Raw genomic sequence first — 11915 nt, 5'->3', positions numbered from 1 at the left:
GGGGGCGCGACTGGGCCGTTTTTTCGGCGCCGGCGCCGAAAAAGTGGCCTGGGGGGCCCTGTTGGGGGCGCGGCTGGAGATGCCCTTAGAAGTGAGGTTACTTTCCAACTACTCCCTCCGTTCCGAATTACTTGTCTTAGATTTGTCTAGATATGGAGGTATCTAGCATTAAAATAAGTCTAGATACATCCGTATCTAGACAAATCCAAGACAAGTAATTCAGAACGGAGGGAGTAGAATTATAGGCAAGCATTGGTCTTTAATTTGGAAGTGATTATCATGTCTAAGAAGGGAGATCAACCCGGTTTGGTGTACATGATGTATGATCCTTTTTTTATTGATTTCTTATACTATATGTCTACATGACTTATTTCACTCAATTTTTTGTTTTTTTACACTATACTTCATGCGGTAGCCATACAAGATCATTTATTATACTATTGTACTATCATATTACAAAATCATTATGCTAGATATAGATGGATTAGCATGAAGATAATTCCTTTTGTTCTGTTTTTTCACTAGACATAGATGCTATTTATGCTTCTTTAGCAGTGACATCATAGTCAACTTGCATTTTCTGTCTTCTAGCTACACTGCCAAATCCAGCAACTTTGATTTGTTCGTACCATTAGGCTGTAAGGAAATATTACTATATGTAACATGTTTTTTTCTTAAGCTACTGTTGTTGCTTCTCATGTCTGAAATATATTTCTTGATGCAGCTTCACTCGGATTTATGTGAATATAAACGTAAGAGGTCTAGTGGCAATGCTACAAAATCACTGCAGGCGTGAGTATCCGGATTGCACTGCTGCTGGCCGTTTCTTGCGATTGCGTACAACAGGCTTCTGACAAAGTCAAGTCATGGCCTCATTGACAAAGTGCTTTCAGTTTGGCTGGACAAAGTGCTTTCTTGCGATTGCACTACAATGCATTGTACCCATCCATGCTCCAGGGCGAGTCGTACATATCCTCGTTAGATGTACCAATGCCTATGATGGTTCTGAACTCTAATGATATAGTATCGTATGTTTGATCGATGTTCTACTATTAGATCATAATGTTATAGCATATGCCCATATTGATGTACATGAGTTAGACTAATGACGAAACATGGCAGCCGAATGTGCCGAGACAAGATAAATGCGCACATGCCTTCTCGTAAAAGTTTGATACACTTTTCAAGAAAACGAACTTTGGTTAATCATTAAGCTATAACTTTTCTCATATTTGAACAACAAGGTTATTTGAGTTCTTCTAAAAAAGTGGCAATGTTAAAAAAATGGTTATTTTGTGTAACTTTTGCAAACTTTGTGGAAAGAAGCTGCAAATAACTGATTTCGCTGTCAAGTCTACAGTCCAATGTTAATCTAGAGGGTGGAATCTTTAAACTTCGTTGATGCTTTCTTGTCCGTTTTGATCTAATATCTGTCTGATGTGATTTGTATAAAACTTATGGTGGTATAATTAGTTTTGCTTTTTCTTGCAGGATATAATAACGTTGTAGATAGACGGAGACTGAATCAGTTCACACTACTTTGATGTCTATCGAGCCAATGGGACAACAAAGGTAGTTCCTTTGCACAATTTGAAGAATGTTATTTCATATTGCATTATATGTCTGACTCATTTCAGTGGGCATTCAATTAATTTGAGGCATCCTTTCCTAGGATCTTACCTTGATATTCCTCTATTTTCTCCTATTTGTCCCATGCTTTTTTAAGAACTGGAATAAATATAACCAGTGTTACAAATGTTTGCTGAGGAAAAGTCCTTGCAGAAAAGAAGAACCGGAAGCAGGTTATCTATCTTCACGAGCAAGTTGGTGTCTTCACCGGAGCCATTCCAGCTCTTTCAGAGCCACAAGGTGAGCCGGAAGTCAGTGTATGTTTGAACGAGCACACTCGCTTCTCTCAGAATTCATATAATCATTAGAAGCTCAGAACCAGTCATGCCAAAGATATGAAGTGGAACTCATTTGCAGGCAAGGAAGTTGAGGAACCAAGACCCCAACGGTGCGGAGCAGTTTCCCATCGAGAGGACTAGGGCTGCCATCAGGGACCTGTAGACCAAGCTCAACATCTCCCTCGTGCCTCCATCAACACCGTGTCCTGGAGGGTCGTCCCCGTCCGCGACGACGAGCTACTGCCGCAGCTTTGCCAGCCGCACGGTTAGAGGGAGGCATCAAGGTCCTGCCACCGCTCCTGGGGCCGATGTGCGTGTAATTTCTATTAATGTATCTTATGTTGCCAAACAACAACATGCTCCTGTCAATGCTATATCATTGTGGGCGTGGCATTTCAGTTTCTTCCTCAGGTGATATTCCAATATACAATAAGTTCCATCAAGAATTGCATGTACATGTGTTGCTATCCTGATCCAAAAAGGAAAGTAAAAAGGGCGTTCATCTACCTGGCACCGCCCAGATGCCCCTCAAGCGGTGCGCCACGGGCGCGCCCCAACTACTAGTGAAGGATTGAAGTATCACCAAAGAACTAGCTATGGACAGGGGTGCGTGGAAGCTTGCTATCCATGTGCCCGAACTAAAGGCTTTGTTACAAATCCATCCTTTGTCAAAAAAGGTACAATTATTATTGTCTACTCTCTATTATTTAAAATTCTGATGATTATCAACTTGGATACACAAACATTCACCGGGTGTGATCCAATATAAAAACAGAGCCCATCAATTAGTATTGTTTTTATAATCCAATCCCGAACTCATTTTGCAGTACATGCCAACAAATAAAACTTGAATGATATGTGGTAGCTTCCTGTATTCTCTTCTACTTCCACTGTAAGCAAATATAAGATGTTTTAGATCTCTGGAAATGGGGGACAACATCAAAGGCAAAGAGACTATACATGTTTGTCACCATCTCAACAATACAAAGTTTGTGTTACCGAGTTACTCTCTGGATGAGTTTTTGGTTTGGCATAGCTGCATGCTAAGTTCTATGTGTGTTTTGACTTGTAGGGTGTCTCTACAGTCGATGCAATTTATGAACTCCTGAGTTAAGGCAACATAAGTGACACACCCAGAAACCAAGAAGCATGTTACTCCTGTCGAGCTGTGTCCAATACTCAAAACACTTTACAAAACTTTAATCAAGAGGTTGGAATGCTCTTGGATCGCCATTTTTGCCTTTTGTAGTTACAGTTTTTCTTATGTTATAGTCTTGCTGCCTCTACAGGTGCCTGCATTTTGTGTACTACTTACGCACTTGCAGGGAACTTGGTACCAGTTCAATTCTTGAGGCGATACAAGATGAATCAATGTCCGATCCACGGGAAAGAATCGAGATGGCACAACGCCAGTCCCTCTACCGACCTTCTCTCCTCGACCTGCCTAATTGTGATATCAAGCTGTGGCTGTAGCCTTTATTTATGGAGAAATGTTGCGAGTTTGCAGGGTTTGCTGATCCTTCTGTCGGTGAACCCGCAAGTGCATATTTGTAGTGTATGCTTATATGTGTACTGCTGAGTATGAGATGAGTTTTTTTAATAGCAAGGTGAGATAAACTTCTTATCATCCGAGTTGATGTCCACCTGTATATACAACCCTTTAGTCAATTGTATTTTTTGTTTGCATGGCAAGAGAGATACCTGTAATTCTTTTGAACTTTGTAAGTAGCTCATTGTCACTGCTTTAGTTGAGCGGCTCAGTGTTGCTGTCTTTTACTTCTACTTAAGAAACAGAGGACGCCTGTACTTCTGTATATGTAATGCTTTTATGCATGTGACGACTTGTCGCAAGTTTTGCTATTTTGAAGAGCGTGCCAGTTTGAGATCCATTTGTGCATGGTCCCTCTTACCTCCTCTTTTCATATGAGAGGTAAGAGTATAAAATAGATCTGATCCGTTGATCTCGTTAATTAGTGGCTTGATTAACTCTTACCTTCTTACCTCACATGTAAAAAGAGGGGGTAAGAGGGACCATGTTAAAATTTCCAAAAAAAAAATTCTTCCAAGCCCTGCTCTCAAAAGAAAATGAAAACTGAACAAGTCCCCAAAGAACACCCGAACTGCTCGACAGGCCCACGATAGATGGCTTTGAGACATTTCTGACCTCGGGTGAAAATTAGTTTGAAACGCTGCCAGATGTCAAAAAGAAAAGTTTGAAACGCTGCCATTTTACAGTGTCATCTTCACATATCTCCAACGAGAGGAAGATCAGATGCTAGGGTCACCTTGTTCTTCTGTACTGGCTTGCAAAGAGTGATGACACCACTTGGTTGACCTGCAGCATGTATTTGGTGCCAGGGCAACACGCTGCATGATGTACTGCTTGACCGTCAGCTTCGAAACGACCAGTGTGATCTCGGCATATAGGAAGATTTGAACAAAAGTTGTAGCGCGTGTAACCGAGGAATTCCACTAGCCAACGCTGGCAGCAAAACCTTGTTGGATCCACTCGCGTGCGTGCTCTCACCTTGAACTCATGTTCCCGGTGCACCCCATGCCTAGCAATAGATGACCATCATCCTCTTAGGCCAATTCTATGTACACCCAATAGCAGCAAAGGACTGATTCGACGTGTATTTTATAGGCCAGGTGTGTGTGTGTGTTGTAAGTTGTAACTGTTTAGTTTCTATACTCGTTGGGAGAGTGTAGGTATGTGCAAAGGAGTGATTCGATGTGTATTTATCGGCCCGGTGTGTTGTTGATTTTACACCTCAACAACCACTTGTCCAATTGTTTAACTTCGAAGGTACAACTAGTAGCAATTCTAATAAAAGATAATTCTTTATATAACTACATGATCTTGCGTGCAATCTAGGTGTAGATGTGCAATCTAGGCCCAGGGCAACTCCTCCATCCGCCACTGGTCCCTGAATCTCCTCCCTCCCTCCTTGCCGCCACATGAGGCTGACGCTGGGAAAAGCTCACGGCGCAGCCAGGGACTATGGCAGCGGGGCTTGCGCGGCTCCTCCTGATTTGGGCCGGAGAGCTCGGATTTGGGGCAGCGGCCCTCTGGTGACGCCACCCTTCATGTGGCGAGGAGAGGCTGACAGGTTGCAGGTCGTTGGATCAGGGCGGCGTGTCGATCAGTCAAGGCCGGGCATTTTCCGTTAAAGTGTGTCCGATCAGAGTTAATCGAGCGTGTTGGGTAAATTGGTGCATCTTTGCAGGGAAGTCTATGCATTCGAATAGTCGTGTTCAAGGTAACGGATGCTCGAGTAAATTGCAAAAAACCACCACAATTGGGGACCTTAATTCAGAAAACCACCACCTTTCATTTTTTTTCTTTCAAAAAACCGCCACGTTTGTGCTGACAGTTTTCAAATGACGCTGCTTCACTCGTTTGTTGCGTCTGAGTGCAAACCTTATCGGTTGGGCCTGCTGTCAGGGGCCACGTGGACAGGAGGCGACGGCGCGCGTGACGGGCGCCATTAGACGGCGTCGCACAAGACCTAGCTGTTGGAAATATGCCCTAGAGGCAATAATAAAATCCCCCTCTCTCTCTCGCTTAGGTCTCTGCCTCCGACCCCTTCCGCCGCTCGTTTCTCGCCGCCGGCCGCCGCTCGCCGCAGCCATGGTCTCCTGGAAAGACGGCGAAACCAGCAGCGACGAATCTGTCTCCCCCCTTTTCCCCACAGAGGAAACCTACGTGAGTACCATTTTCTCGCAAATTAGGGTTAGGGTTTTCTTCGATTTGAGCATTGTTTTCACCTCTATGATTGGGGATTGAGCACCGTATCTGCTGTATTGCACTATTGTAGATCCCACAGACCATTGTTGACCCAGAGTGGTGCGGCATTGTGGCCGGAGGGCCGTTGTGCTGTCACAACGCTCATGTGCAGAGGGCTGTTGTCTTCCAAGGAATAAACACTGGCCGTAGGTTTTACGGATGCAGTAATGAGGTTAGTTCAGGTCCTATTTGCAATTTACATGGTACACTGAATATAGGTGTTATCTGAATATATGTGTTTTTCTCTGTTAACTGAAGAGATGAAGATTATGCAAATCTTGTAGTTGGTGCTCAGTTCTCTGAATATATGTTTTTTTCTCTGTTAACTGAATATAGCTGTTTACTTAGTTATCTGTATATGTTGTTTTATCTGCTGTTATGAGGAAAGAATCTATCATTTTTAATGAATGCTTATCTGAATATAGGTGTTAAATGAGCTCAGTTAACTGAATATATATAGATGTTCACTGAATATAGTCAGAATTATTTCTCTTGAATGTGTTATGAGCTCAGGTAATTGACTTATTTGAATGTGTTGTCCTGCTGCTCAGTATGGTGTAGTAAGAACTATTTCTCTTGAGTTTAATAAATGCTAAGTAATTATTGTTATCACAGGAAGGAGACAATTGTGGTCTGGTGCAGTGGATTGATCCACAATGGCCAGAACCCATGAAAAATGCACTTCGCAAACTTTGGGATATGTATGAGCAGAGTAGCAAAGAGAATGCAGCTAAAGAAAAGCTCATACTCAAACTGGCAGAAGAGAAGAAGCTAATCCAGGAGAAGCACCACAACCACATCAAGGAAACAAGCAATTTTTTTGCAACAATTCATAAAAATGTGATGAGGGAGAATTACCAGAAGATTGTGCAGGATGGTGATGTAGAGAATGCTGTACTTCAAGCCCAGGAAGAGATGGCTAAACTTGAGAAAGACAATAATGAGCTGAGGACAGCACTCCAAGTCATTAAGCAGAGCAATGATGAACTTGTTAGCAATTGGAAGAAACATGTAGCAGATGAAGGTCTTCAACAGATTGAACAGATGAAGAAAGAGAAGAAAAAGCTAGAATATATCATAGCTGATTTGCTGAAGGATGGGGAGGCAAACAAGGTTAAGTTGAGGAAAATCAAAGAACTCTGTGATGAGTGAGTAATTTGTTGGCATAATGTATGCGGCCAACAAGGTTGAACTAAGTTTGCTTGGTTGTATTGTCTTGAACTATGTTGTTTCTGTTGAACTAAGTACTTTCTGTTGAACTAAGTACTCTGTCTTGTGTAATGGAATTAATCAGGACCTTAGTAGTATGATCTTTAGTTGTAATGGATTATTATGTAAGATGTGAACACTAGTCGAGAGGCTAGGAATTATGATGTTAGCTCAATGTGATCATATGGTATTGTGTTGTTAATGTGATCATATGGTATTGTGTTGTCAATGTGATCCAAATTGATCATATACTTCATGTCATTTTGTCGAGTCTTTCGTCGACGGCCGTCGAGAGGCTTGGCTAACCCTAGTTGATGGATGCCTTTCGTCGACGGCCGTCGAGAGGCTTGGCTAACCCTAAGTGATGGATGCCTTTCGTTGACGGCCGTCGAGAGGCTTGGCTAACCCTAGTTGATGGATGCCTTTCATCGATGACCGTCGAGAGGCTTGGCTAACCCTAGTTGATGGATGCCTTTCGTCGACGGCCGTCGAGAGGCTTGGCTACCCCTAGTTGATGGATGCCTTTCATCGACAGCCGTCGAGAGGCTTGGCTACCCCTAAGTGATGCTTGGGTAACCGTAGCCTCTCGACAACCGTCAACGAAAGGGCATCTACACTTTGTGATAACCATTCAACATATTTAACAACAACATCATATACTGTTTAGCAACATCACAGGAAGTTCACATTAAACAAACAGGACCTTATGCTTGCCAATATCACAACAAGTTCCACAAATCTTGCCAACATGATAGCAAGTTCACATAAAACGACAAGTTCCACTAATCTTGCCAATATCACAACAAGTTCACATAAAACTTTGCCAACACCACAGCAAGCAGAGTACTCTAGCAAGTCCTGGGAAACAAAATGCAAGTTGCCAATACCACAGCAACTACAATAGCCAGCCTAATTGCCACTAGCATAGAAGTAATCCCTAAGTCTGCTTGGCTTCTTCCTCACCCTTGAAGAACCAGATGCTGCAGTAGTAGCAGGCCTTGGAGGAGCAAATGTAGACCTAGCCCTTGATGAAGCTCTTGCAGCAGTTGATGCAGCTCTTCCACCAGTTGATGCAGTAGGTCTTGAACCAGATGATGCAGCTCTTCCACCAGTTGATGCAGCACTTCCACCAGTTGATGCAGCAGGTCTTGAACCAGTAGTTGCAGCCCTTGCAGCAGTTGATGTAGCTCTTCCACCAGTTGTTGGAGCAGTTGTTGGATCAGGTACAACAGCAGCTCTAGATGCAGCTCTTCCACCAGAAGATGCTGCTGGAGCTCTTGCAGGTATAGGTGCAGATCTTGTTTCCTAAAACAGAGCAAAGATGTGCATTAGTTTTTCAGTCAAATGTGAAACAGACCAAAGATGTGCATTAATTTGAGTACCTTATGCTTGTTCTTCCTAGCCACAAGGGCTGGCTTCAAAGGAACACCACAGTTTGTGTACCTATGCCCTTGCTTCCCACAGTTGCTGCAAGTTATTGTTCCAATTCTAGAAGTGTCCTTGGGTTTTGGTACTTCAAACTGCCCCTTCCTCCTCTGAGTCTGCTTCCTGCCCTTCTTCCTATGGAACACAGGGGGGTCTATGTCTCTTGTATCTGTTCTTGTCCACAGGTCAGGTCCAGGAACAGGGTAGATCATTGGCTTGTAAGCTTCTAAGTACATAGGCTTCTTGAAGAACTGATGTACAAAATCTTCAGGCTGCTGTTTTGATTTGTAGATGGCAGATACAGCATGATTACATGGTACACCTCTCATGTCCCATTTTCTGCAGCCACATGTCCAGTTCTTCAAGTTTACTGCATAAGATTTCTCACCACTGTTGACTTGATATAAATCTGGCCCAGCCATCATAGCCTTGCAATTCCTAGCCCATTCCTTTGACTCCTCTAACATTTCTGTATATGTTGGGGTAATTGTCCATCTAGCACTCTCCCCCCCCCCAATTCTTTTTTCATTGAACTTCACCATCAATTTGGCCCTAGCACCTTCAACCATTGTTTTAATGGGTTTGCCCCTAATATCCAATATCATCCTATTGAACACCTCACTAATGTTGTTCACTACTAGGTCAGTTTTACAGTTGGTGTCCATAGCATATCTAGCCCATGTTTCTATAGGAATTCCCTTTAGCCAGGCCCAAGCCTCCTCACTTTCCTTTCTAATTTCTGCCATTGCTTCATCAAACCCATTCTTAGTGTAAGAATAAGCTGCTGCATCCATATATTGCTTAAGTTCATCTCCTCTAAAGCCAGCACTTTGGAAATTTGCATAAATATGCCTTAAACAATATCTTTGAGGGCAATTTGGAAATACTTGGTCAATAGCATTAAGCAGGCCCTAGTGACACAAATCAAAAGCCTAATTAAGTTTTCTAGAACTATTTGTGCTACAACTAGTAAGTAAAGCATCTAAATTACCTTCTGCCTGTCTGAAATTATTGTGTAATTTCCAAAGTGTCCTGATTCTCCCCCAAGAACTATCTTCAGTTGAGTTAAAAACCAGCACCAAGTAGGGGTGTCCTCCTTCTCAACTACTCCAAAGGCCAAAGGAAATATATTATTGTTTCCATCTCTGCCAGTAGCAGCTAAGATTTGTTGACCTGTGTTTAACTTCACAAAACACCCATCAAGACCTGAAAAAGTGAAACAAAAAAGATGAAACAAAGAAGTGAAACATACCAATGAAACATAACATTTTGGTGCACAAAAAACCTACCAATGAAAGGTCTACATCCTTTAAGAAAACCCTCTCTTTGTGCTGCTAGACAAATGAAAAGCCTATGAAATCTTGGATTTTTGCTTGGATGTTCTTTCACCACTTTAGTTGTCACAATGCATCTGCTCCCAGGATTTGTGTCCAAAACAGCCTGAAGATAGTCTCTAATCCTAGTGTATTGTGCTTCCTGGTCACCCTGCACAACACTGAGAGCTTGCTGCCTTGCCCTATAAGCCTTCATCTTTCCAACCTCCACACCATACTTCTCCTTTGCCTTGTCTATGACAGTCTCAATACCTGCTCTAGGATCTGTCCTCAAGCTGTCTTCAACTGCTTTGGCCACAAACCTAGCAGGAACCTTGCAATTCTCACCACTTGGAGCACATGTATGCTGTAGTTGTAGCTTCCTAATACAGAATGTTTTTTCATTTGCAATAACAGATGCAACCATGTGAAAGGGGCAGCCTTCCTCAAGACAATCAACTATGATCCTATCTTTGTTGTTCCTGTGGTAATGGTAGTTCCTTCTTTGTGTGACATGCAAATTTACCAAAGCTCTTCTGAATTGGTAAACATCAAGGAAACACATGTGCCAACATATTTGCTGTTGTGGCTCAAGTCTTTTCTCATCATACCATATCCTGGCCTTCCTCTTCTTTGCCCTGGCCTTTCTACCAGATGTGGGACAATACACTACTACTTCCTCATCTGAATCAACATAAAGTTCATCATTCATATCTTCATCACTTACTGGAATATGGTCTGACTCAAGTTCAGCTTGTGAACTGCAATGTGATCTACTTGTTGGACCTCTTCTAATAGGCGATTTCTGCAGATGTGGTGTTTCAACAAACCCCTCTCTAGACTCCTCCTCCTCCTCAATCTCACAGAACAAGTCTTCTGGCTCACAATCACCCTCAAAAACAATCTTCCTCTTCAAATCTTTTATTTTCTGGTTTAAGTCTGCATCTTCTTCCTCATCTTCCTCTTCCTCTTCCTCATCTTCCTCTTGTTCCTTTTCCTCTTGCTCCTCTTCCACTTGCTCCTCTTCCTCCTGTTCCTCTTCCATGTTATCTTCTTCTTGCACTACTGGCATGTCATCAGCAAACTCTGTAAGAAAATCATCTAACTTTGTGACACCTGATATGTCTTTCCAATTTCTAACATTGCAACTCTCCTGTGTGTAAAGATATTCTCCATATGAATCTTCTGTGTGTGCACTGACAAGAGGAGCAGACATGTCTGGCTGTGGTTCACTGCTCTGAGTTTGATAAAGCACACCTGCATCATCTATACTATAGACCTTAGGAGAACCAATCTTAGAAATTGGTATCTGCTTCTCACATCCATCTCCAATGTTGATATGCATGTCAGGCTCACTTGATAGTGACACACCTCTTGTCCTCATACAATATCAGCATCTCTTCTACATCTTCCTCAGATTTTATTAGCTGCATGCCTGCCATCCCCACACCATGTTGCTTCACATAATACATGGAGTCCTTTTGACCATACCCCTCTATCCCAATAATAGCTAGCATATTGATATATGTGATATCTGATTCACATATGGTCCTTTCCAGATTGTCACAACCTTGGAAATGGAACCTAAGATCCCAAGGTTCATCTTCACCCAAACTGCAAGTTCAGTTAACAGCAAGTTCAGTTGTCAGTAAATTCAGTTAACACTAACCACTAAGTTCAGTTATCAGTTTTCAGTAAATGCAGTTAACAACAGTTGCAATCATATGGAATTAACTATTAATTAAGTCAGGAGATATATTAAGTAAACAGTACATTGAAACTAACTTTAGTTCAGTGAATTGAGCTCATATTCAGTTAGCGTAAAGTTCAGTTAACCTAAATTTTCAATGAATAGAACTTCTAAATTGAAGAGCAATTCTAGAATTACAAACACTAGTTCCTAAAATGTATTACAAACCAGGTCAACATAATTCAGTTAATGAGTAAAGCTACAAACCCTAATTTAGTTGACATAAACCCTAAATCCTAAATTGAACTACAAACAGAGAAAAAACACTACCAAAATCACACCAAGTGTACAATTACAGTACCAGAATCACAAGAAAATTCATTGAAAAGGGAAGAAAAATACTCACTCAATGCCACCGAGGCCGGAAGTGAAGTGGTGGCTCTGCCCTGGATTTGCTTTCCAGACCTGGGCCAACTTAGCGGCGGCTCGTGACTCAATGTCATCGACGCTGGCGTTGAAGATGCTGCCATCCTTGCCGCGCTCATCACCGCCGGCAACGGCAGATCGAACGGGCCCACACGAAC

At 42.3% G+C, this 11915-nt stretch overlaps 1 pseudogene; it reads left to right on the top strand.

The window, feature by feature from the left end:
- Window positions 1-2833: 2833 nt before the first annotated feature.
- On the top strand, window positions 2834-3767 carry LOC125531769 (annotated as a pseudogene).
- The last annotated feature ends 8148 nt before the right edge of the window (window positions 3768-11915 follow it).

The sequence above is a fragment of the Triticum urartu genome, unplaced genomic scaffold (genome assembly GCF_003073215.2).
Source record: "Triticum urartu cultivar G1812 unplaced genomic scaffold, Tu2.1 TuUngrouped_contig_8060, whole genome shotgun sequence".
Lineage (NCBI taxonomy): Eukaryota > Viridiplantae > Streptophyta > Magnoliopsida > Poales > Poaceae > Triticum > Triticum urartu.
The sequence above is the reverse complement of the archived record's forward strand: the minus strand, read 5'-3'. Positions and strand labels throughout refer to the sequence as shown.